The sequence below is a fragment of the Alosa alosa genome, chromosome 18, assembly GCF_017589495.1.
Source record: "Alosa alosa isolate M-15738 ecotype Scorff River chromosome 18, AALO_Geno_1.1, whole genome shotgun sequence".
Lineage (NCBI taxonomy): Eukaryota > Metazoa > Chordata > Actinopteri > Clupeiformes > Clupeidae > Alosa > Alosa alosa.
The window spans coordinates 691,664-715,938 of NC_063206.1; the positions used below are offsets into that span (position 1 = coordinate 691,664).

Sequence of the window (24,275 nt, forward strand, 5' to 3'; positions counted from 1 at the left end):
AAGTAGTCTGAAGGACGGAAGATGATTAATAACTGAATAAAAGGCCTAGCCTAAATGAATAAAGAGTAGGCAAAGGCAAAACAAATAGCTTAGTAGCCTAATGAAACATAGGCCTATGGATTGATGCAGTAGCCTACCTTTGCAACATTATTAAATTAATCTGTCACCATATCCCTAGGCTACGTTTGCAAAGAGGAGAACATTTTAATTTGATTCACAATGAAACGTTACATTTCATTTACATGTTAACAATGAGTAGTTTTGGTTGTTGTTGGTGGCGTTATTGCATCCCTTTTATGAATGCAAAATTGTTCCTCACATTGGAAGCTCCTGTTGCTCATAGGCTATTTCAAAACATCGCAACGTAAAATGCCACAAAAAGCTGTTTATGAATAGGTCTTAGTGAGTTAGGAGTCCTCTCGACTTAAGCTGTCCCAGACTTAGGTGCTACTTTTAGGTCTAAAAATGCTTCGTGAATTACTTTTAAAGTTAGGAGTGACACGCCCATTATTTTTAGGAGTTGCTCCTAAATTAAGCCAGTTAGGAGCTACTTTTAGCCTTAAAATTCTTTGTGAATATGGCCCCTGAATAAAAGGCCTAGCCTAAATGAATCAAGGCAAAACAAATAGCCTAGTAGCCCAATGAAACATACGGATTGATGTAGTATCTTGTAACATTATTAAATTATTCTGTTACTATGCCTACGTTTGCAAAAGAGAACATTTTAATTTGATTCACAATAATGTTACATTTAATTTACATGTTGACAATGATTAGCCTAGTTTTGGTTGTTGTTGGCGGGCGCTTATTGCATGTTAGTTATGCCTACAATGCAAAATTGCTTCCTCGCGATTGGAAGCTCCTGTAGCTGCATAGGATTTCAAAACCGCAGGTTTGTGAATAGGTCTGTGAGTAAGGAGTCCTCTTGACTTCTTTTAAGCTGTCAGAGGTGGGAAAGTGGGATTTTTTGGGGGAAGGGCCGGATTAACTGGGCACAATTGTCTGATGGCCCCCCTTCCCCCCAGCCAACGTGAATCGGGTGGTTAGTTAATAGGCCTATCGTGAAGATTTTTCCTGCCATCTAAGGCACGAGCTCATCTGTGAGGCCAAGCCTCACCAAGTAGCTTGTTTGTTTACAACTAACATTCCATTTAATTAAACTGCTTTATAGGCTATGCCGAAATAGTTTTCAACATTTTGAATATTAGTGTCGGGTGAATTGAAATGTTCTCAAAGTAGCCTTATGGCTGAAAGCTGCTTGGGACACCCCCCCCCCCCCATCAAGCAATATAACCATACAAACGCGCTTCCTGCAGTCATTGTTTCAAAAGGAGTAATTTTGGCTTTGTCAGAACTGAAGAGCTGTGGACGGCACGGCACGGTATGCCCAATGAAAATAAATTAACGCAACGCAACACAACACAACACAGACCCCCGCTTCTCTCGCGTCAGTCACTGACATGAACGAAACACAGAACCCGCTTCTCTCACGGCAGTCACTGACAGTAACCTAGAATAAATACATGGGGAAAAACACTTCCCCGTGACAAAGACATCGTAAAACACTGAAAGTTACCAACTTGCAGTGAACATACAAAGAGGGGAAATTATTTCTCTTGCAGCTGAGTAGCCTCAGGTGCGCACGTAGACACAAGACCGAACATGCAAGCGCCAATGAATCGTGCTCTCATGACAATCGCGCCGTTAAACTTAAATAGGTTAACATCACTCTAAGTTCGCCTTCAAGCAAGGAAAACGATGATTTGAAGACATCTGTTTCGTTGGAAGGGCAAGGGGTAGCAACAGGGCAACACAGAGACAGGCCCGATGGCAGGGCTGTTATGAGAGTATTAAAATATGGGATATTCTACGGGAAAACATTAAAACAGCAAGACAGCGGGAGAAAGTTAAAATACGTGATAAACACGGAAAAAGTTGGCATGCATTGTTTCGGTCCCCGTGCACAGGGATTATTTGTCATACTATTAATCACATATGATTATTTGTGAAATTGTGCAAACAGGCGCAACACATTTGAAAAGGAAGGACTGGTAGCATGCAAGCTCACGGGAAAGATTGATTAAAGAATGTTATCACAAAGTGTGTGGCTGTGGCGCGGGCGGAAGACAATTGGCAGGGGAGGGTCATGTATTTTTTAACAATTCTATCGGAGGGTCATTGAACAATTTCTAGCAGGCAAGAGAGGGTCATGCAACTTCCATTACATCCAACAGCATCCATTACAAACAAACATGCAATGTGAACGTCTGGGATTGGGGAGAGCACTAAATGCTCTACTGAATAAGCACGAAGTCAAACCTTTAAATGAAAAACACTCTTTAATAATCCAAAAAAATAAACCGCTAATGAAGTAAACTTGTGACCATCAAAAATCGTTTATCGCTCGTAACTCCGTGATACCAGGACGTAACAGGAAGGCATTTGGCTGAGCAACGGAGGTTAATATGCTCCATGTTTTGTCCAAATGATGACTGTCTATCATCGTTGCACTCGGAGAAAACCGGAATGTTTCATTCTTCCCCGTTTCAATCGTCCCGGTTGTACCTACTCAAAACGCAGATAGAACCTTATTATTCTAAGGTAGCGAAATAGCGTTCAGCATGATTCATGCCCAATTAATTCCCCCTGTTAAAGTGTTCGCCTTTGTAGTTTGGTTTCGTGATAGCCATAAGCCGTTTATCATAGGCTAAATATGTGAAAACGTTAAAATACAGTAGGCGATAAACCCGGAAAAAGTTGACAGTGATTTTTTCATAATCACTTTGGAGGGTCATAGAAAAATGTATTGCTGGCGAGGGAGGGTCACGTCTTTTGGACTAATGCTCCCAAAACTCCTCCGGTAGCCCCTTAAATAAATAACGAACAGTCCCTAATGAAGTAAACTTGTGACCATCAAAAATCGTTTATCGCCTGTAACTCCGTGATAACAGGACGTAACAGGAAGGCATTTGGCTGAGCAACGGAGGTTAATACTCTATATTTTGTCCAAATGATGTCTGTCTATCATCGTTGCACTCGGAGAAAACCAGAATGTTTAATTTGTCCTGCGTCTCTACGGCTGCAAACGGGATTCACTCGCAGTTAACCAAATATTTCTTTATTAGGGCAGGGCAGGCATATTTCTGGCTATTACATTATTTCTAAACCAGTCTGCTAAAGTCTGTAGTGAAGTCTGTGTAGGGTTTTCCAGGCTCCATTTCTTTTTACGAGACACCCTGCTCACTTGAGCCATCTACCGGTTGTTTGGGTTGTTGCAGCGTCTCACTGGAAAAATACAAATTAAAGTCGCGTGATACCGCGTGATCCCACGCACGGACCGCGAGTGAAGCTGGCCAAGTCGAAGCACTGCCCACTGTAGACGTTTTGGGAAATATAGGTCGTTGCATGTTAGATCTAAAGTGAATTGGGTCACAATGGTCTGTCATTTTTAAAAAGTGGGTCCCCAGAAAAAAAAGTTTGGGAAACACTGGCTTAGAGCGCCTTTAAGGCGCCATTGGCCCCTGCCCCCTAATGTGATAAATTTAAGTTCCCGCAATAACAGTGGATCAATTTGTGTCTCCCACGAATTGGTGTCAGCTGCCAGGTCTGATTTAAATTAGGGCTCTTTGTCTTTAATGATCAGCTGTCAATAATGATCCTTTTGTTTGTTTATTGTACACTGTAGCTGTGGAATACAATCTGGGACATTTTAATGTATTGAATAAGTATATCTACTGTTCCACCACACCAAACCCGTGGTCATCATAACATTTTACTTGGGAAAAGCAGAAGAGATAAAAAAAAATATGAAACTTGCCTCTGTTCCTGTACAATTTGCACTCAACCTCTTTCCGGACAGGGCATGTGAAGTTACATTCTTCATATGTTAAGCACAAATGTTTCTTTTTCAATGTATTGTCCTCCGTACACGTCATTCCATTATCTGAAGTAAGAGTAAGACAAGTGAAAGGTGATTTCTGTGATGATGTAGCTTTCACACATATGTGAATTTTCAGTAATTAGTCAAATCCTGACGTACCTGTATAGCATATGTATTCATCACTTGTCATCTGTTCCTTCAATTCTTTTCCGGGATTCCAATTGCAGCTGGAGGCATCGGAACAGATTTTGTGTTTCAAGTTCTTATCCTCACATTCTACATCTAAAAACAAGACCACAAAAATTACTCCAAGTACTTCAATGGCATAGCCTGGCAAAACCCATACAAACTTTTGGCAAATTTGCGATTTGCTCTGCAGGTCCGTCTGGCCAAAAGGCCATTAAAGCCCATTTCCAATGTTCCTAAAACACGGCATGCAAATACAATAGCTAATCCGACATGGACGTGTTTTTCTTTGATATTCAGTAAACAACTGCATTTACGAGATTGCTAACTGTGTAGTCCATTTTTATCCAAAGTTCTTTGTGGCAGTGAAACGATAGGCCTGGCAGGATTAACACACCTTCTCCTTTACATGGCAGAAAACATTTTTTTATTGGTCCATACAGCAACGAAAGATGAATGAAAAGTTGTTGTAAATTAGTCCACATCAAGGTCGAACAACGAAATCAACGAAATAACTAGGGCTGTCAAAATAACTGATTAATTTCGATTAATTAATTTGAGAAAAAATAACTGATTAAAATTAGTGCAGATTAATCGATTCCGTATGACCTTTGACCCCGAGCTGTTCTAGTCAGTAAAAATTAGACTGTAAAATGAAGGAGAGAGAAGAAAATGTGCTGCCTGGATCATTGATTGGAACATTTACTTTTAAAAAACGGCCTGATGGTTTTGATAAAAAATGTGTTGAAAATAAAGTCCTCTGCAATGTCTGCAGCAAGGAATTTGCATATCACCGGAGTTCATCAACTCTATAGTCGCACATCAATGCAAAGAAATAAGTATTGATAGATTATTATGGCAATTATTTGAACAGTGAAAATAATAATAAAAGAGTTTTTGAACTTTACTGTCACTAATGCTGATTAATCAATGATTCATTTGAATTTAAATATTTGAAAACACTTTCACAGCAAAAATTATATTAGAAATAACTGTTTAAAGTGGTTTTGTTAAACAAAAGCAAAAAAATGTTTGTAACCAAGCTATCGCACTCCATGCCCCCTGACCTCAGGTGCACCAGTCCCCATATGCCGTCATGCCAACTACGTCACCCCTCGCCTGCTACGCCCTCAAAGTGCTAAGCACAAAAATAAATAAATAAAAATAAATTATAATTCATACTAAGTGATTGCAAGCATTCATAACTAATCCAAACAAATTTCTCAATACATATAAATAATAACATTCAAGACTTTAACCAAGAAAATGGCTATAACACTAACCTTCTGAAACAATTTAGTAAGAGTTAATGCCCCTGCTAGTTATGCCCCCTGCTGGAAGTCTATGGTGTTACATTTGTGGCTCTTTTATGAGTGAGCAGTAGAATAATTTAAGCGCAGAAACAATTTCCCCTTGTTTAATTTCCCCTTGGAAATTCCCCTATCTATCTACAAACAATATTTTGAGGAAAAATTAAATTTGAGCCCAAAACACTTGTAGTTGAGCAAACATGAATCTATTCTGGCTCCACAAATGTGTTGCATGTTTGCTAAGATTAATATGTATGTGCAACAACAACCCTCACATAAACTGTTCTCTGCTCGCTCTGGAGATCTCTCTCGTGCTCGCTCAACTTCACCTGTCCGCTTGCTCACAAACTGTAGAAAACGTTGTGAATGTACACTGTTGTGAATGTACACTGTTGTGAATGTAGCAGGGGTAATAATGCTTCCCTGAATTTCCCCATCTTTCCTTTTGTGCAGATTTTGCAATTACCTTTTGGGGTACAGTAGGTAGTAGAGGGTGTGTGGCTTGGGTGTGGCAGGAGTTGGTTCCCACGCTTGGGACCCCTTAACGCCAGGGTGCAATTGGTGAAAAAACCGGGGTTTGAACAAGTTTGTACCCCCCCCCCCAAAAAAAAAAAAACACACCCGTGTTACCTTGTTTTTTATATTAGCTCAGTGCACAATTTATGTGATTTTTCATGCTACAGCTTGTTAGCATGGCTGAAGGTGTGGAATTAAGCTAACTAGCTTGTAGACAGTGTGCTGTAGTATGTGTCCTGTGTACAGTGTTTTGATTGTGGTTTACCTGTTGGCAGGAACTGGGAAGCATCTGGTTCATTTCCCTCCTGATTTCTTTTCTTTTCCATACTTCAGGTATATATATATATATATATATATCTACTCTTTTGATCATGAGGGAAATTTGGTCTCTGCATTTATCCCAATCCGTGAATTAGTGAAACACACTCAGCACACAGTGAACACACAGTGAGGTGAAGCACACACTAATCCCGGCGCAGTGAGCTGCCTGCATCAACAGCGGCGCTCGGGGAGCAGTGAGGGGTTAGGTGCCTTGCGCAAGGGCACTTCAGCCATGCCTACTGGTCGGGGTTCGAACCGGCAACCCTCCGGTTACAAGTCTGAAGCCCTAACCAGTAGGCCACCGCTGCCCCTAATGCCACAGTTTATTTCATTACATTGTAATTGTTTGTGATGTTTAAAATATATATCTTTTGCAACTGTCCTGAGGCAGAGGAACTGTGAAGCTTGTTTCCTGCCTGATTTCTTTTATTTGCTTTTTCATACTTCATAGTAGCCTGGCTAATGTCAGACCTCATCTCAGAGATGGTCTGGGAACTAGACATTCATTTTCTCGTATTTGAAACGTGGTTTACGAATGCCCAGAGCCGTTTATTGGGCGCTACGAATGTCTATCAAATGCATCTGTACGTAGCTCTTAACGGCTTTAGTGTGTCGTCATCGTCTTGCTGCCCTCCCTCCGTTCTGTGATTGGTTCCTTCGTTGAGGTGAAAACGAAGTCCATAGAATCCAGGCTGCCTAGCAGCCTGAATAAAATCGCGCGCGTAAGGCAGCATGGGAAAACCCAGGCTAACTTCATAGAGCAATAAAGCAGAAAAATTAAGGCCTGTTGTGGCGTCCATCATTCTTCCACAATACACCATGCAGAGTGAACAAGGGAGGGGAGAGACCTCTGTTACATGAAGAAGGATGGCTGCTAACAACATTTGTTCCAAAATATCTATATAGCGCCATCCACTGGGTTTTTTGTTTTTCTTTTGTCTAGGCCGTGAATATAAGATGACCCCACTTTTTCAGACATATTTTGAGAAAAAAAAAACCTTGTCTTATATTCAGGCAAATTCGGAATACATATACGTTTCTGATGGATTGACTGTCAGTTATTCTTGTATACTTTCTTGCTATGTATATTTCATACAAGCTCCTGTAAGCCTAAATTTCCCTCTGAGTCAATAAACATTATAGCCTATTTAATCCCAGCAGTCACAATCTTGACCGTAAAAAAAATAACGAAATCAACAGTGCCAAATGTGTATTTGTTACATGACCACAGCTGTTCTGCAAAATGCTACATCAAAGCTCCCAGACAAAGGGAGACAAATACAACAGTTATTAATACTACCAGCTGGGGGAACAACAGAGATTTAGCTGTTTTTACTTACTGTGTGAGGCTTCACAAACAGTCAGGTACAAGAATATGATCAAAGCTCCTAAAACCGCCATCTGAAATCCTGGGGAAAAGAAATACATTTTTATTAAAAGTAAAGAATTGAGGAGCCATGGCAATCCAGGCAATTCTCAAAAAGAGGCCTACACAGCCACAGTGACACATAAGCACACAAAATTGATATTGAATAAAAGATATATTTATATTTTTAGTACTTGAGTAGTCATTTGTATCTGACCAATTACCCATGTTATTTAACTATGTTACAGCCATGGTTTGCAAATGTTAATGATTTGTGTTAGTATGAAGCTATTATTATTATTGGGGGCCAAGAAAACCATATACCATATTAACTGCCCCCGTGTATTAACCTCATAGCTGAAGAAGATTTTGCAAAATCAATGTATAAGCTGCAGCGAATAGTTGGGAAATTATGGTAATTACATCACAGGTGCTAAAATGATCTACATTATACATTTCAGTTGTACTTTTGACTAGTAAGAATGTGGGAATGAGATGTAGATGAACTTGTTTGGTAAAAATATTCATACTTTACACATTGTTATCATTATGTACAATTATTGGGGGCCAAGCAGCGAAGGCACCCATTGAGTTACTAGCTTTTCCTATTATTATTTCTCTGCCATTGGAGTCTATGGCAGCCCATAGAACGCCTGGCTAAAAAGTTCAGATTTTTTGGCAGAAAGTTTCGGGACACTCCACTGACCATTCACACTCATTTACGGACCTCTAAACCCAGCCATCTAGCGCCACCAACAGGTCAAAATCTGGCCGAAAATTGAACCGCTGGGTCTAAAGTTATGAAATTTGGCACACTGATTCAGCACTGTCCCATGATCACTCTCACCAATTTCCAGAACTCTATGCCCAACACTCTAGCGCCACCAATGGGTCGAACCTGGATTGCATTCACGGATGTGACCATTGAACGTTGCGTCTGATTTTCACGTATCAGGCACAGTTGGAATCCCTGGACTGACCTAAGTTCAATGACCCCTATTACATTACTTTCTGCCATATTGGACCTCCGCCATATTGGATTTAGTCCAAACTCTACGAAAAGTTTCAGCGGTTACAAATTTCATCCGACTTTCACAGAACTTGGCGGAAATGATCTTCAGACCGAGCTGCACAAACAATACTTGTCAGATTTTTTCATTTCATTTTTGTTTGCCCGTGACAGCCAATCAAATATGTCGATGAAGCCACCAAACAGGAAGTGGACTAACATCTCTGTGACGCTTTGAGTTAACATAACAAAACTCGATACGATTAGTCAGGACACTGTCCCAATCACTCACAGCATTTTTTATGCATATACATTGAACACTCTAGCGCCACCACTAGTTCAATGCTGGACATGCGTTCATGCGCATGATCCTTGACTCTTTTGTCTGATTTTCACAATTGAGGTAGTGTCTGAATCCTTGGACCATACAGAGTTCATCGGCCCCTATTCCGTCACTTTCCGCCATATTGGACCTCCGCCATATTGGATTTGGTCCAAACACTACGAAAAGTTTCAGCGGTTACAAATTTCATCCGATTTTCACAGAACATGGCGGAGATGATCTTCAGCCCGAGCCGCACAAACGATACTTCAGATTTTTTCATTTCAAGTTTATTTGCCCGTGACAGCCAATCACACATGGTGACGATGCCGCCTAACAGGAAGTGGGCTAACATCTCGGCTATGCTTTAATGTATGAAGTCCAAACTTGGTACAGGGACTTGGTATCTGATTGTGAGGACGCACTACGAAATTGGCATCATGTGGCCTCTATAGGGGGCGCTGTAATACAGAAAGTGAGCTTGTATCTCAGCAACGCTTCGGTGTAAAAAGTCTAAACTTGGTATAAGGACATGTTACCTGATTATGATGACGCACTAGGAAATTGGAATCATTTGGCCTCTATAGGGGGTGCTGTAATACAAGAAGTGGGCTCATATCTCAGCAACGCTTCGTTGTATGAAGTCCAAACTTGATACATGGACATATTAGCTGATTGTGAGGACATGCAAGGAATGTGGTCTCATTTGACCTCTAAGGGTGCTGTAATAAAGAAAGTGAGCTCACATCTCAGCAACACTTTGGTGTATGAAGTCCAAACTTGGTAGAGGGACATGGTAGCTGATTGTGAGAGCGCACAAGGACATTGGTGTAATTTGGCCTCTAGGGGCGCTGTAACAAAGTAAATAAGCTTATTTCTCAGCCATTCTTTATCCAATGGCAATCAAACTTGCTCATGGCATGGCAATGCCATTCCTGCTATAGCGCACTGCTTGGCCCCCGCATTGCTGCTTGCAGCTATATTTAATTATTATTATTATTATTATTATTATTATTATTAATGTAGCAGTCTAAAAAACTATTCACCCCCTTGGATATTTCCCCTTTTACTGCTTGTATGGAATCTTGATCAATTTAATTTGGCCTTGAATGTGTATAGTATAGTAAGGCTAAAGACACCTGTGTCTGGAAGGTCGATCAGTATCCACACAATTCCACCATTAAGACAAAATAACACTCCAAACATCTCAGAAAAAAGGTTATTGAAAAGCCTAAGTGATAAGTGATACAAAAACTGTTACAGTCAGTGAACATCCCCTGGAGTTCAGTTAAATCCATAATTAAGATGCTGCACGACGCAACATTACATCTCCCGCTGGGTGTAGACACCTCCCAGGGGTGTAGTCTACGTGATACACGGGTGGCACTTTGGGTCTTTCAGCATAGCCTATCTGATCAGCAGGCACTTAGTTAATTAAGCGTTTTTTTAATGAGTTATGGTTTGTATATTAGAGGCTAGTATACTATGCTGAGATAACCCTGATGGGATGCTACCTTGTCTCAATACATTTTTACTTTGAACTCTGGCAAAAGTAGCCTTATGGTCAGGTTTAGCACAGCCCCACACATTGTGAACCCACTTGTTATAATGTTCAATGGAACACATGAAGCTACGTTTAATTCAGGGCTTAAAGCTCATTTTTCAAAATGGGGGGAATAATGACATAGGGGGACTAATTCAGTTGGGGAGGGGTGGGATACATATACATTTTACAAACTGAAATCGCATTTTCCTTATAGGCCTTACAGGCGTCAATGAGAGAACACTTACACTTACATGATTTTGGTTTCGATTTTCTAATTGGAGTAAGTCTTTGTGACAACACGATACATTTGATAATGTTTGATCGTTGTTTTGGTACTATGAAGCATCTTTTACTTAATTAATGCGCACTCTAAGTGAAAGTAGCCTAACCTAGGCATGCGCTGTGTCTGAGCTGTCTGTGCACGTCCGCAATTGATTACGTTCCTCAAATAGAACACATCAATATCATGGTATTTTTTGCCCTAAAATGCATGAAACATGCAAGTTCAAAATCCCGCCGGTAGCCACGTTACATGTCCGTTTCATATTTGCCTAGGCTACTCAGGGACGGATTAAACAAATATGGGCCCCTGTGCACAATATCAAAAAAGGCCCCCCTCCCCCTGACCGCGACGCGCACAAGTGACGTGCACGTGCAGCCAGCACTTCTCTCTTTGCTGTCGCTGTGCAGGCTGGTGCACATATGTCATATATTATAACTCAGGCCCACACAGAAATGAATTCCAGCAGCTGTTTTTATTATTAGGCTGTAATCTCCCTTTGCTGTCCAAACAGTCTACAGCAACATTTTTCACTAAACGGACCGGACACAGTTGTCATATCTGACGGACCGGTAGCAGGGACGTTGATAGTATTTTGTGAGAGGTGGTGCTGATCATATTACGGGGTGTTCGGGGGTGTCTCCCCCGGAAAATTTTCGAAATTCTGGCTGTTAAATATACCCTTTTAACGCAGTTTGGAAGGGGCATACAAACTTTAACAGAGCAAGCAGGGCCCGTTTTCTGTCTGACTCAGGTGACGTGAACATACCTGCATGATAAGGTTTTCACTTCACTGCTGCTTGACACTACATGCATGGAGACATATTTCACGCTAACAGTGGAGATGTTAGCAAAACTATAGCGTTTGGTAAATGGAGATGCAGATCATCTCCCTAATTAATTTCTTTGCGCAACAGCCCACATTATGCGCTCACTCTAGATAGATAGATAGATAGATAAATAGATACTTTATTGATCCCCAGGGGAAATTCAAGGTCTCAGCAGCATACATACAACACAAACACATTCTTTAACAGCAGAAAGAGTAATTAAAGTATATAATATAAAAACACAACTAAGCAGTAAGGACAGTAGAAGATAAAGAATATGCTAAATATACTAAAATACAAATTATACTAACACTTAATACAATATATAAAAATATACTAAAATACAAATTACAAAAATACAAATTATACTAACACTTAATCTAAATCAATTCTAAAAACAGTATCCACATGGTGGTGATTAATAAATCAGAGGCGCTTGCAATGACTGAGGCAGGGACTGAGCGAGACGAGCTTAGTCCCTGCCTCAGTCATTGCAAGACGTCTAGCGAGACGAGTGAAATAAGTGTAGGCCTATCTGTCATCGGCATCGCCATAGGCTATTTGCTACGATATAAGCTACTGTTAGGCCTACAACAAGTCGCGATTTATTAGGCTATCCACTCGCTATGCTGTTTTCATGAACATTGCAGGAATCCACTTCATTCACCCACGAGTGGGTCAGTTTCACTTTCGCAAACACATTGAATGAGCACTCATAGCCTACCACTTCCACCTAATGTTATGCCTCTATATTTTATGAATTAAGAAGTATTTATTGATCAGGAAAACATTTAGTTTATTTTTCTTTCGGTCCGCGGTTCTATAACACCATTCAGTTGTGCCGCAAATTAACAGACAGAAGCACCGGGCATCAGGGGCGCCTGCAGGAATTAATGCTATGGTACGCCGCTACATCTCGGCTGTGCCATTGCCTAAACTCATCGTGTGGGAAATCAGATTATCTGTCAATATTGGGTTTTGAAAATAAGGGATAGCCTATTTGCTCAGTAATAGTAGCCTTCATTTTGTAACATTTATAGAGAAACCAAGGGAACGTTAAATTAGAAATTAGAATTGTTGGAAATTGAAAACACATACAAAAAAAGATTCGGGGCTTTTGAAAAAAGATTCGGGGCTTGAGCCCCCGAAGCCACCCCCTCGCTCCGCCAATGGTAAACATTGGTCTAGTGTTATCCAATTGCGTGCAGTGAGATTTTCAAATGCATGCTTGGTGCTGCCCCTCGAGTTGGGCCATTACATTGTTCGTTGCCAGACCCTTCATCTTTCTAGATTACCAGGGTCTGGACTTTCCAGGCTAAACGCCATCGTGGTGGGGGCAACAATCACTGGAGGCCAATGGAGGAGCATGTGACTCTGACTGGAAATCAGACAGGTGTCTGTGATTGGCTGCAAGTGTTGCCCGTAGACAGTAAAGGAGCTGCCCCCACCAATATGGCGGCCGTGTTTACGATGCCCCCACCAATATGGCGGCCGTGTTTACGATGTAATCTAATATCAGTCAATGCGGTATCTAGCTTTCTAATATCTATGATTCAACCTATGCATTCAACCAGTCCAGCGTATCTAGCTTTCTAATATCTATGATTCAACCTATGCATTCAACCAGTCCAGCGTATCTAGCTTTCTAATATCTATGATTCAACCTATGCATTCAACCAGTCCAGCGTATCTAGCTTTCTAATATCTATGATTCAACCTATGCATTCAACCAGTCCAGCGTATCTAGCTTTCTAATATCTATGATTCAACCTATGCATTCAACCAGTCCAACGTATCTAGCTTTCTAATATCAGTGATTCAACCTATGCATTCAACCAGTCCAACGTATCTAGCTTTCTAATATCTATGAAGTTCATGGGTTTGCGTATAGGCCCTATCCAGTAAAACATAGGCAAAGATACGTGTCAACTACCTCTGCAATCACTCATCATGAGCAGCTGGAAGAAATTAACGCCACTGAATGGAATCACCTTCATCCAATAAGACAACAACCCCCCCACATTAACATGGAGGCGTTAATGCGATCACAGCAGTGTATTTAACAAAAGTATTGTAAAATAAAATGGAACAAAAGCAGGCATCTCTGTTGGGTTATATAAAGGCATACAATCAAACGGCAGAAATAGCTGAAGTTTATGGGATTCTTCCAGTGTCTTCAACTGTGGACCGAGTGGAATCGGAGACACCGCCGTCTCGCTATCTGGAGAAATAATGCTGTGGCTCTACAAAAATCGTCAACAATGATGTAGATTGCAGGCACTCTGAGCCAAAGCTTCCGTAAACAGCGTGGCATTCAAAGTGTTAAGAGCCTGGCATTGGAAATTTGCTTACATATACAGATATGAAAGGTTCCTTCAATTACCTAACCTGGCAATAGCCATATGAATTTCGCTCCGCCTAGCTCCACTCATCCATCTGGAACCGATCCATTGAAGTGTTGCTTCAGAAGGCTGGGCCTAATCAAAAAATGCTTGCATATGATTGAATAAGCCACTTGTCCGTCATCTATTGACGTGCTACTTCAACCACTCACATCGAAGCCAACCCGCGGACGCTAATAACAGACTCACAGTCGCTTCTACGCTATGTCACATCTATGAAACTCCCCCTGGCCCTGATTGGCTAAACCATAAAGTTGGTTGGAGAAATCACTCTCAATGGAAGAGGTCCCAGATGGATGTGAGTGAAGCTAGGCGGAGCTAAGCGGAACGACATTCATCTGGCTAGGGTCAGGTTATCAATTACCTGCAGGGGTGGCCACAATACACTTGACTATATCAACTTTGCATTCCAGATTCATTTAGTGATCAATAGATCAGATACAATAAAGCTTGTAACAATTATGACATATTGCATGAATTTATCTTCATATTTACCTTATAATTATGCATAATTAAGTACTCATAATAATTACTTAATGTATCATAAATAATAATATATTTCTCATTATGTCTTCTCAGTTCTCTGTATTTCACATGTGACTCCATTGAAAGTGTTGGTTTGTTAATACAGTGCCCTCCAGATTTACCCTGATGATGTCAAGCAAGAAGAAGCACAAAATGTCATATTTTGTCAATGATAACAATGAGGAGAAATCCAACCTTCAAGGAATTATTGAGAAAGAAATTTACCTCATTATTATTTTGAGAAAGAAAAATACCTCAAAGAAATAGTTTTAACAAAAACATATGTTTAAATTTAATCTTTTTCAAACTCGCAAAAAAGGGGGTTATTTTTGCTAATCAAAAGGGGGTTTATTTTTGGAGTTGATTGTGCCTTTTCCAGTGCATGTAGGCCTACTTTGCGTTTATCTGTGTTTCCTCTAATTTGTTTTTAACAAGGCTACAGTATGAAAAAACTGGGGGTCGGGGGTGTCACTCCCGGGATTTGTTTTAAATTCTAGTTGCTAATCACACCATTTAACGTGACTTGAGAGGGACCGGATTCGGGAACTAAAGACAGGCCCATCTTCTGTCTGACACACGTTACGTTAAATGTCACTGCTTGAACATACCAGTAGTTCACGTTGACAATGGAGAGAAAACCCTTAGCTTACTTCGTTTATAACAGAAATTAAGCTTTGTGCCAACATCTTGTAGAAACACAACCCACAACACTGCCTTTATTTGGTGCAAGTCTCCTTTACTTTCCTTTAAGTTATTTCTCCACTGTTTATCAAAAATGTGCTTTATTTTCGTCCATCGCAATTACTGGTAGTTCAGTAGCCTAGAGCCATAATAGGTTATGTAGACACATAGATACATAGCCATAATAGCCTATGTAACACTTTTTGTGACATTCGCAAATAAGCCGCTCCTCATCCTATAGGCTATCCAATATCTCCTCACCTAATAAGTTGCTTCGTTCTACTCTACGTAGAGTTGCCCTCCACCGAATAGGTTCAGTTGCATCAGTTTTGAGGGTTCCAAATTATTATATGCTGCACTGCGCCTTTCTCATTTTCTTTAATTTGTTCAACTACCTTTTCCACTGATAGCCATTTATGATTGATTACACAGTCGGCATTCTGACATTTCGTGCATGATCAAAACGAAGGTAACCCACCCTTAGTGTTTTGGCTGATCCTGTCGTCCTCAAACCGGCAAAAAAAGGAACAGCGGTGCGATCGTATGCTAATACTCGTTCAAACCAAAACTGAAACTTTTAATATCAAATGACAACTCAGCCACGTAGGTAGAGGTGACGTCTGCGCCACAGTGCGTAACTCCAAGGTGAAGTTCAGTCAGGTAGAAAAGTAGAGACCGCACTCAGGAGGTGAGATATATAGCACAAAACTGTAGGCTATTGAAAGTGCCAAGAAAGCATTACAGCATGAAAAACAAAAATGTAGCTAAATGAACTCAGCTACGTAGCCAGGTGTTATATCAAACTGGACTACCTGTGGATGCTAGATTTTTTCATTTGTGCCATCTCTCAATTCTCAAAAGCAACAGACTCTAAATAACAAGAAAGAAAACTGTTAGAAGTACACTTAGGCTACTGTAATTGTGTGCAACCACATAATATTTTATAATTCACGTCTGCCAATCAAACCGGACATAGGCATAACCAAACATTACAACAGCCAACAAACATTAACGATAGCCTACAATAGGGACTACATGGTGTAGCCTGTCCGCGCTAAAGATTTCTCAGAAACTACATATGCTAAATGATTTCCTTATAGTCAAAGTGAGTTTCAAAGTATGGTGGTCCATGTTCGGTATGTTTTTCATTTACAGTTTTTATCGATCGCTTAGATGCACTTAATGAAACTGGGATCCACTTGATCTTGAGCTTCACCTTCTTAGAACAGCATGTCATATCTTGCAAATGTGTTAACACTTTTTCATTGGTTAATTTTTCACATCTTTTTACAGAACATTTCACCAGGGCCAGCTTGCCTCTCAGACTGAGTTTTTGGTGTTGCCGCAGGAACTTGGCGACAGCTCACACTGCGTCATTATTACAAGTGCATCTCAAAAGTCCATCATCAGTGAACAGGCAGTCCACAGTGATGGAGTCAGGCTGCTTCACGAACCTCTTTGTGTCGGCCAAAGCGTAGTTGCTGTCAAATGTGTGGTGAAGCACTACCAACGCTAAAGGTTTGCCCTCTGTGGAGAAATAATAAAACATAAAAAGATAGAATGATGAGCACCCAAGGGAAAGGTGGTTGTTTAATGTGACATTGTCTGGTCAGCTGTCTGTGTTGGTGGTACAGTACCTGGAATGTCTTTTAATGCTGCCACAATGTTAATTCCAACTCGAGATGTGACTGGGCAGAAAGCAAGGATGACATCACAGTCTGTGATGTTAGACACATTTTTGAAAGAACACCAAGGGAGATGTGACTTGAAGCTTTCGTGGGTGTTCAGCGTTTCACCAGTAGTGATAGTGAACACAGATGCCATACTTCACCCTGGAGGTACACATAAGATGCATAATTTGAGTGAAAAATAAAAAATGCCTAAAAGCTGCAGTGGCATTAAGCACTTCCTTCTATGACATAATTTTGAGACATTATTTTTGCACTGATCCGATCCACAAACAAATAGCTCTTGATCAATACACACACACTGTCACAGCACAATTTTCAGGCATTTTCATTCACAAATGCCATAGAGGCACCTTCTCGCAAAAGGGTCATTCCATGTCAATTCAACCAGGGCCCATGCACTTAGGTGTCAAAAAATTCTAAAAAAAATTACTTTCTGTTCATGGCTTTTTGTGATAGTGTTTCTACTTACCTCAAGAAGGAAAATAAATCAAGAGCCTATGTTGAGTACAAATATGTCCCCTGAAGGCCTAAACAGCCCAGCCAAAAACTCCAATACATTTTTTAACAACTTTGAGGGACAGCTATGACCATGTTGGATCATCCAGACCATGGGTTCCCAAACTCCATCAATGTGGGCCTCCCCTCTGAAAACAGTGACACCTCCGCGATGCAGCTTCATCTGACCCCCCTCGAACCCTGGTGCTTGGTACAGTGTCGACCGTTGAAAAGGCCACCTAGGGCCCCACCAGGAGAGGAGGAGTGCCGTGGGGACACGCCGCGGAAAGTGCATCCTGAGGGCGGCTGCTGAGAGGGAGCTGGTGACGAGCGGGGACGGCCACGTGGCTGCTAGCACGCCCGCACTGGATTGCTAGCAGCGTGGCTCCCCGTTGAGTGAGCTCCTGCGGCGTGCACCCCACGTGAGTTGGCGGTACTGTTGCACTGGACTGAGTGGCGGGCGACGCGCGCCGATGTTAGCATGTGGCTACCTCGTGGTCATTGCCGAGGACGGCAATGGCTTGTTGGGGGAGCTATGTAACGTCGGCGCACAAGACATTGCGTAGCGTTCTCCCACGCAGGGCATGCTGGGATACGGGAGCAAACATTTGGGGTTTATGTCTGTGTTTCTCCTTAGTTTTGAGTGTAATGTTAGCATCTTTATTGTGACATGTTCCCCTTTTAGTTCTCCCTCGTGTGTGATCCTTTTTGTGTGGGGGGCTGCGTCCTCCCCTGTATGTGTAGTGTGTGTGTCTACTTGACCTGCCCTGTGTGTATTGTGTTCTGTGTCTGTGTCCCGGCTCTCGTTCTCAGCTAATAAACCTTTTGATTGGACAACTGTGTGTGTTGCTATCAAATCGTTACAATAATTTCCACTATCCCAATGATTTAGTATGCATCTCTTCTATTATTTATTTCGATTTTATAATGACAATTACATAATCATTGAAAAAAACATAGATAGTTCTAACATGAAATAAACGTTTTTCCTTCTTTTTTGAATCAATCTTCCGCGCCTCCCCTCAAATCATTTGGCGCCCCCCAGGGGAGGCGTGCCTCACAGCTTGGGAACCTCTGATCCAGACCAAACGTGACAATTTTGCTATATACTATTCCTATTTTTGTATCAGCATGCAAAATATGAGCCTCCTACATGGTTTAGTTCTTGATATGGGCTTGTGAACTTTGACAAAACAAAAGGCCATACAAAATCGACATCCCACTCCCCCTGTAAAACTGGCCGTATCTTGGAAAGTATTGATCTTACATAAAAGTAATTTTACAGTGTGTCTCCTGGGTAACAAAGGTGCACCTGGTAATTTTTTCAGAATTTGTTGAGACCAAAGTGCCTGGGCCCTGGTTGAATTGACCCTGGAATGACCCAAAACAAAGTCAGTGGAGACTGACACATATAGCTGTTGATTGACACACAATGCTGGATGCGTGTGAAGGGGGGATCCACAAATGCAGAATCAACACTTCACACACAGAAATGCAGATTTATAAAGGGCAACACACAAAAAGCCTAATATATTTTTTTACAAATTACAAACTACAAATAAACGTCTTCCCCATAATCAATTTCAAATAGTGAAACTGTCATATAATCTTCAAGACAACAGCTTACAGTTCATAGAAAATCCCAGTATCTCAAAATATTAGGATAAAGAATTTATAATACAGAAAAGTCGACCTATGAAGAGCTCTAATCAGTTAGCCTACAGCAATACAATCATCTCGGCTTGTCTCCTACACTCCGAAATCAGGCGCAAGTTAGCTGATGCTACCAACAGGTTTTCAATGGGGGGTGCCTCGGGCATCGGACTAGCCATGCAAATAAATCACTGTTTTACGCCATTTACGAGGCTCAAAGTAGCTCCACACTTCATTGGTAGACTTCCCTGACATTTAAAACGAGACATTAAGAACTTTGAAAAAGCACTGGTAGTTTATTTACAAGACAATTCATACAGACAGTACCTTCAGGAAGTTCACCGTTCACTGCCATCTTGAATTTAGTCATGAACAGGTATGATAAGGGATCAGATTCCACGGAAGTAACTGGAATAGCATCGGCTAGCTAGCGCCAGATTTCGGAGTGAAGGGGAAAAGCCGAGATGAGCTATGAGACAAAAGTTCACACTCGGAATCTGATCCCTTATCATACCTGTTCATTCGTACTCGTCCCTCGACTTATCGTGACTAAATTCAAGATTGGGCCGAACGGTAAACTTCCTGAAGGTACTGTCTGTATAAAATCGTCTTGTAAAAACACCCCTGAACCCCCTGTAATATGATCAGTACCACCTCTGACAAAATACTATCAACGTCCCTGCTACCGGACAGTCAGAAATATGACAACTCTTGTCCGGTCCGTTTAAAGGAAAATTCCGCTATTTAGCACTTTGAGTCCCTTTTCTGGTTTGTTTTGGATGAACTAGAGTGGTGGACACCGAAATTTTGACGATTGGTCGTGTCTCGACTTTTCTGACTCGTTTTGAATCGCCTTTGACTACTCATAGTGGCTGCCAACAGGCATACTCAAACATGTCCAAAAACAACCCTTAACGTTCGTTTTCAAAACTGCAACTTACCGAGTGGTTAGTGGTGTTTGTTGATTATTAAAGCAACACCAAAGAGTTTTTTATACCTTAAAATAACGTTTCCAAAATCGTTTCAGTGGTTCATCAACTCATAACAGGGTGAACGGCAATTCTGCATTCGCTTCGCGGCCCTCTATTGGCTATAACCGCACTATGTAAGTTTGCCAGATCGGGTAGCGGATCTGTAGTTCGATGGAATGAGACATAAGAAACTACAAATTTGACTTGCATCTGATGTCGCAATACATCATACTTTTATAAGTCATGCAAAATATTATACCTTGTCTGTGGACATCGTTATTTGCAAAGCCTGTGCTGGATAAACAAATAGCATGTGTGCGACAGAGGGAACATTCTTTGGTGTTGCTTTAAAATCAAATATATCGGCACAATGTATGATTTCCAGCCGTCTTATTTGCTATTGTGGAACTATTCAGACACCTCACAACCGTGTATAAACTTCCGCTCAATATTTGAACCTGAAGCATAGACAGTGGCGCAGTAATATCAACGTGCAATGAGTCTTCCAACAGAAATCAATGGAATTTTACAAAATGCCAAATAAAACACGACAGAAACTGTATTTCGCTACGCTACTTGTTTTGGAACATCAACAAACACCACTAACCACTCGGTGAGTTGCACAGTTTTGAAAACGAACGTTAAGGGTTGTTTCATGTTTGAGTCGAAACAGGACCAATCGTCAAAATTTCGGTGTCTACCACTCTAGTTCATCCAAAACAAACCAGAAAAGGGATTCAAAGTGCTAAATACCGGAATTTTCCTTTAAGGTTGAATTTTTGTATAATCAGTGGAGTAGATCTGTCATCGTGTCATAGCCTACGAGCTGATTTTGCCTAACAAGTTTGAGGTTGATTTGAGGTTGGGCGCGTTGGTTCTGCATAGCTAGATTGCACTCATTTGCCAGATTTTAGCTAGATATCGTACAAACTTTTCGTATGATATCACACCACCTGTGTCATGAGGATACGCTGCCAAGAGAGAGATGAGAGACAACTGCAGTCTGATTAATAACATTAATAGTTGGGGCAGCCGTGGCCTACTGATTAGCGCTTCGGACTTGAAACCGGAGGGTTGCTGGTTCGAACCCTGACCAGTATGCGCGGCTGAAGTGCCCTTGAGCAAGGCACCTAACCCCTCACTGCTACCCTTCGACATAATGAGGGTTGTCTTTGTGGTTAGAGGTGTTAGCTACCTCCTTCCTCCAGTATAAAGGTGAAAGAGCTCACCGTGCACACTTTCATAGCCTAAAAGAGAAGACCAATGATTCATATTTTCAAAGCATCTATCATCTATCAAAAGATAAGTTTTTTGCATTAGCAGAGAAGAGGCAGTTAGTTGACGTTTAGCTATATTCATCATGATGATTCATCAAACGAGATTTTGTTTGTTTTCCCTTTTCTGTCTTACAGGTAAGTACATCTCTTAAATATTCTTTTTTCTGGTGGTAAAGGCACAATATACACACACATAATTTTACTTAATAAAGTTAACTTTAAGTTCTGCTTGATGTACAATTCCCATGTTTACTTATATATACATATACTTGTAATATACTTGTAAATGTACTATTTTAATACTTCTTTGGACTACATTGGCCCACTTTTCAGTTTATAATAGTAAACTCGTAAGTATACTTTATTTTGTATGAGATGAGATTAGATATGATTATATAAGCACAAATTGTGTAAGATTTGAAATGCATGCTGACTGTGGATAAACAATGTAACTGTTAGGATATTTTTGTGAAGTATTTATGCACTACATGATTATGGCTTAACCTCTCTCTGATGGCTTACATGTACAGGAAATGCCAGAGTGTGGCTTACCCAGCAGACAGATAAGCTGCACTACACAGCTGGTGAGACTGCTGTTATTCAGTGCAACCTCCACGCTGATCATAACAATGTCAAAGTGAAGCTAATGAAGTGGGTAATTCTCGATCCACAGAAGATAGATGCAACTATAGATTTACCAAAGGTGGAAGCATATGCATCTCGTCAGCACACAAAGACCTCAGGAAACTCTACAGTCCTCACACTGGCCAATCTGACCATGAACGACAACGATACATTGCTATGTTTTGCCAGATATTATGAGAATAGACAACTGACACATGCCGTGGGACATGGAACTGTACTTGACATCTTTAACAAAGTTCAGCCAACAGGTATTGGCTCAATTGCTTACTATCTTACAGTAGCAATTAACATCAGTATTTAATAGGACAATTATGTGCATTCTGCGCAAATTTCTAGTAATCTGTGTAATCTGTGGTAATACAGCTGCTATTTATTTGAGATGGATTAACCACAGCCACCTGTATGTCAGTTCAAATTGCAGCCTAAGTGTTGCACCAATCCAAAACTGATTTTTTCCATTCAAATTATTACTTTTGTTTTTTCAGAACTCATCATATCAAATATCACAAATGAACCCCAATCAACATTACTCTCCTGGATTAATTATTTACTTTTATCTGTAAATATTTTGTTCCTGTTTGTAGCCACCTCCCTGTGTGTTTCTCTTTTTCTAACCAGGTGCTATACAAGAAAGTTTGCACACACATAGCCTTACGCTGAGCTTCATGTACCAAGTGAATAACACAAATAGGTGCTTTGTAATGTTTGTGCAAAGTTACATACTGCTGTTGGTTTTTATGCTATATTGGTTCATCACCATTTCACATTTAGTGCTGGTCATCATTTCTGTAAAATCTTTTGCTGGATAACAAAATCCTTTGCTGGATATTTAAGTCATTGTCTAGCCTGGTCTAGTATGATTTCTACAAATAAAATGGAGTCAGACACAATATTACTGGAGAGCAGTGTGCAGCAAGCCATCTACTGTGTTGTGTTGATTTTTTCTGTAAAACTACAAAACAGCAGTTTGAAAATAACACATCAGCTATAATACGGTACTTTCCATAAACGCTGTCTTTCTATTTCTCCATCTCAGCCACAAAGACACACACACATACACACGCACGCACACAAACACGCACATCCTTGAGCAGTCACATGATTCATTAAATCATTATTTCAATATTAAAAAGATATGATTCAAAGTATGAAATTCAAATTCAGACTGCATGATCAAAAACAAAGTGTGGACACCAAAAAATAATAATTTCACCATTATTTATGCTATAGAACAGTCTGAAGACAAACAGTCTGAAACAAACAGAATTCTCAACTTTCCTATCTTTGCAACAGTTGCCAGAAGGCTGACACTTAGTTCTTTTGTCTCTAACTTTTGATTTCATCTAGTGATGCAACTCATGTTGAATGTGTGACATATTACAGTTTATGAGAGAGAGTGTGTGAGAGAGAGAGAGAGAGAGAGAGAGAGAGAGACTTTCAGTTCCTATTCCTACTTCCAGATTTCTCCTGTTTTGCAAGTTGTTTGTAAGCAACCAAATGTTCAGGTGTCATCTGATAATATTCACTTGAGTATGTGTAGCGCCTCTCTAGCGTGTTTGGCTATAGTGAGAGGTGGCTATCCTGAATTCTTTAACTATACTATCAATCAAATAAGTGGGGTTTCACTAATAAACGTCATCAGTTTGCAATCAGTGTTTAACTTGTGTGTGTGTGTGTAATTACTAACATCATTGCTGGTCAAGGAATCTTAACTTTCCAACCTTACATACTATTTATTAACTATGAAATTATGTATTTAAATCTTATATTAATGTATACATTTTCAACAGGGTTACATATGGAAAAAGATGAGCAGATTTAGAACATGTGTCGAGGGTATGTAGACTTAACAGTCTTTGGCATAGAGTCTGAAGAGGTGGAGGTGGAGCAACAAGACAGGTTAGTTGAGCTGTAGGGGGATGATCAAGACAGAAAAATGTTGAAGGCCATGAAAAATGATCGGGAGCTTATGTGCTTATTGTGTAACTGACTCTTCTTTGTTTTGTTTTTTTTGTTTTGCATTAGCATAATTTCTCTTCTTTACCATAGAGAAAACTAACCTTAGTTTCATCCTGTCTTGTGCTATGCAACTCTATTTCAGTTTGATGTTTTGATGCCATTTAACCACAGCTGCCTTGTTTTTGTCACACCTCTTTTGTTGTCCATTTTAGCGGTGTCATTTCAGTGCTGCACCTTACTGTTTGAAGGCTCATGACTGTATGGAGGATCAGATAACTAATTGGCGCGCTTCCCATTCTTCATGTGGTGATGGAGCTTTGCATCACTAATCACGGCATTGTTCTGTTTGAAATCCACTCTTGCTATCTATGCAAAGAGTCTCCACGGCCACAGCCAGCAGTCGTACTAGT

General features: G+C 40.6%; 2 long non-coding RNA genes across 2 annotated transcripts; one reads left to right on the top strand and one right to left on the bottom strand.

Annotated features, from left to right (window-relative positions):
- Positions 1 to 3,844: 3,844 nt before the first annotated feature.
- LOC125312017 lies at positions 3,845 to 15,699 on the bottom strand. The gene is made up of 4 exons (XR_007196555.1): positions 15,653 to 15,699; positions 7,554 to 7,622; positions 4,040 to 4,162; positions 3,845 to 3,943 (listed from the first exon to the last, which is right to left on the bottom strand). It is a non-coding gene; the product is annotated as an uncharacterized LOC125312017 (long non-coding RNA).
- A 5,586-nt stretch (positions 15,700 to 21,285) lies between these two features.
- Positions 21,286 to 23,548, top strand: LOC125311847. The gene is made up of 3 exons (XR_007196535.1): positions 21,286 to 21,396; positions 21,792 to 22,154; positions 22,392 to 23,548. It is a non-coding gene; the product is annotated as an uncharacterized LOC125311847 (long non-coding RNA).
- Positions 23,549 to 24,275: the final 727 nt, after the last annotated feature.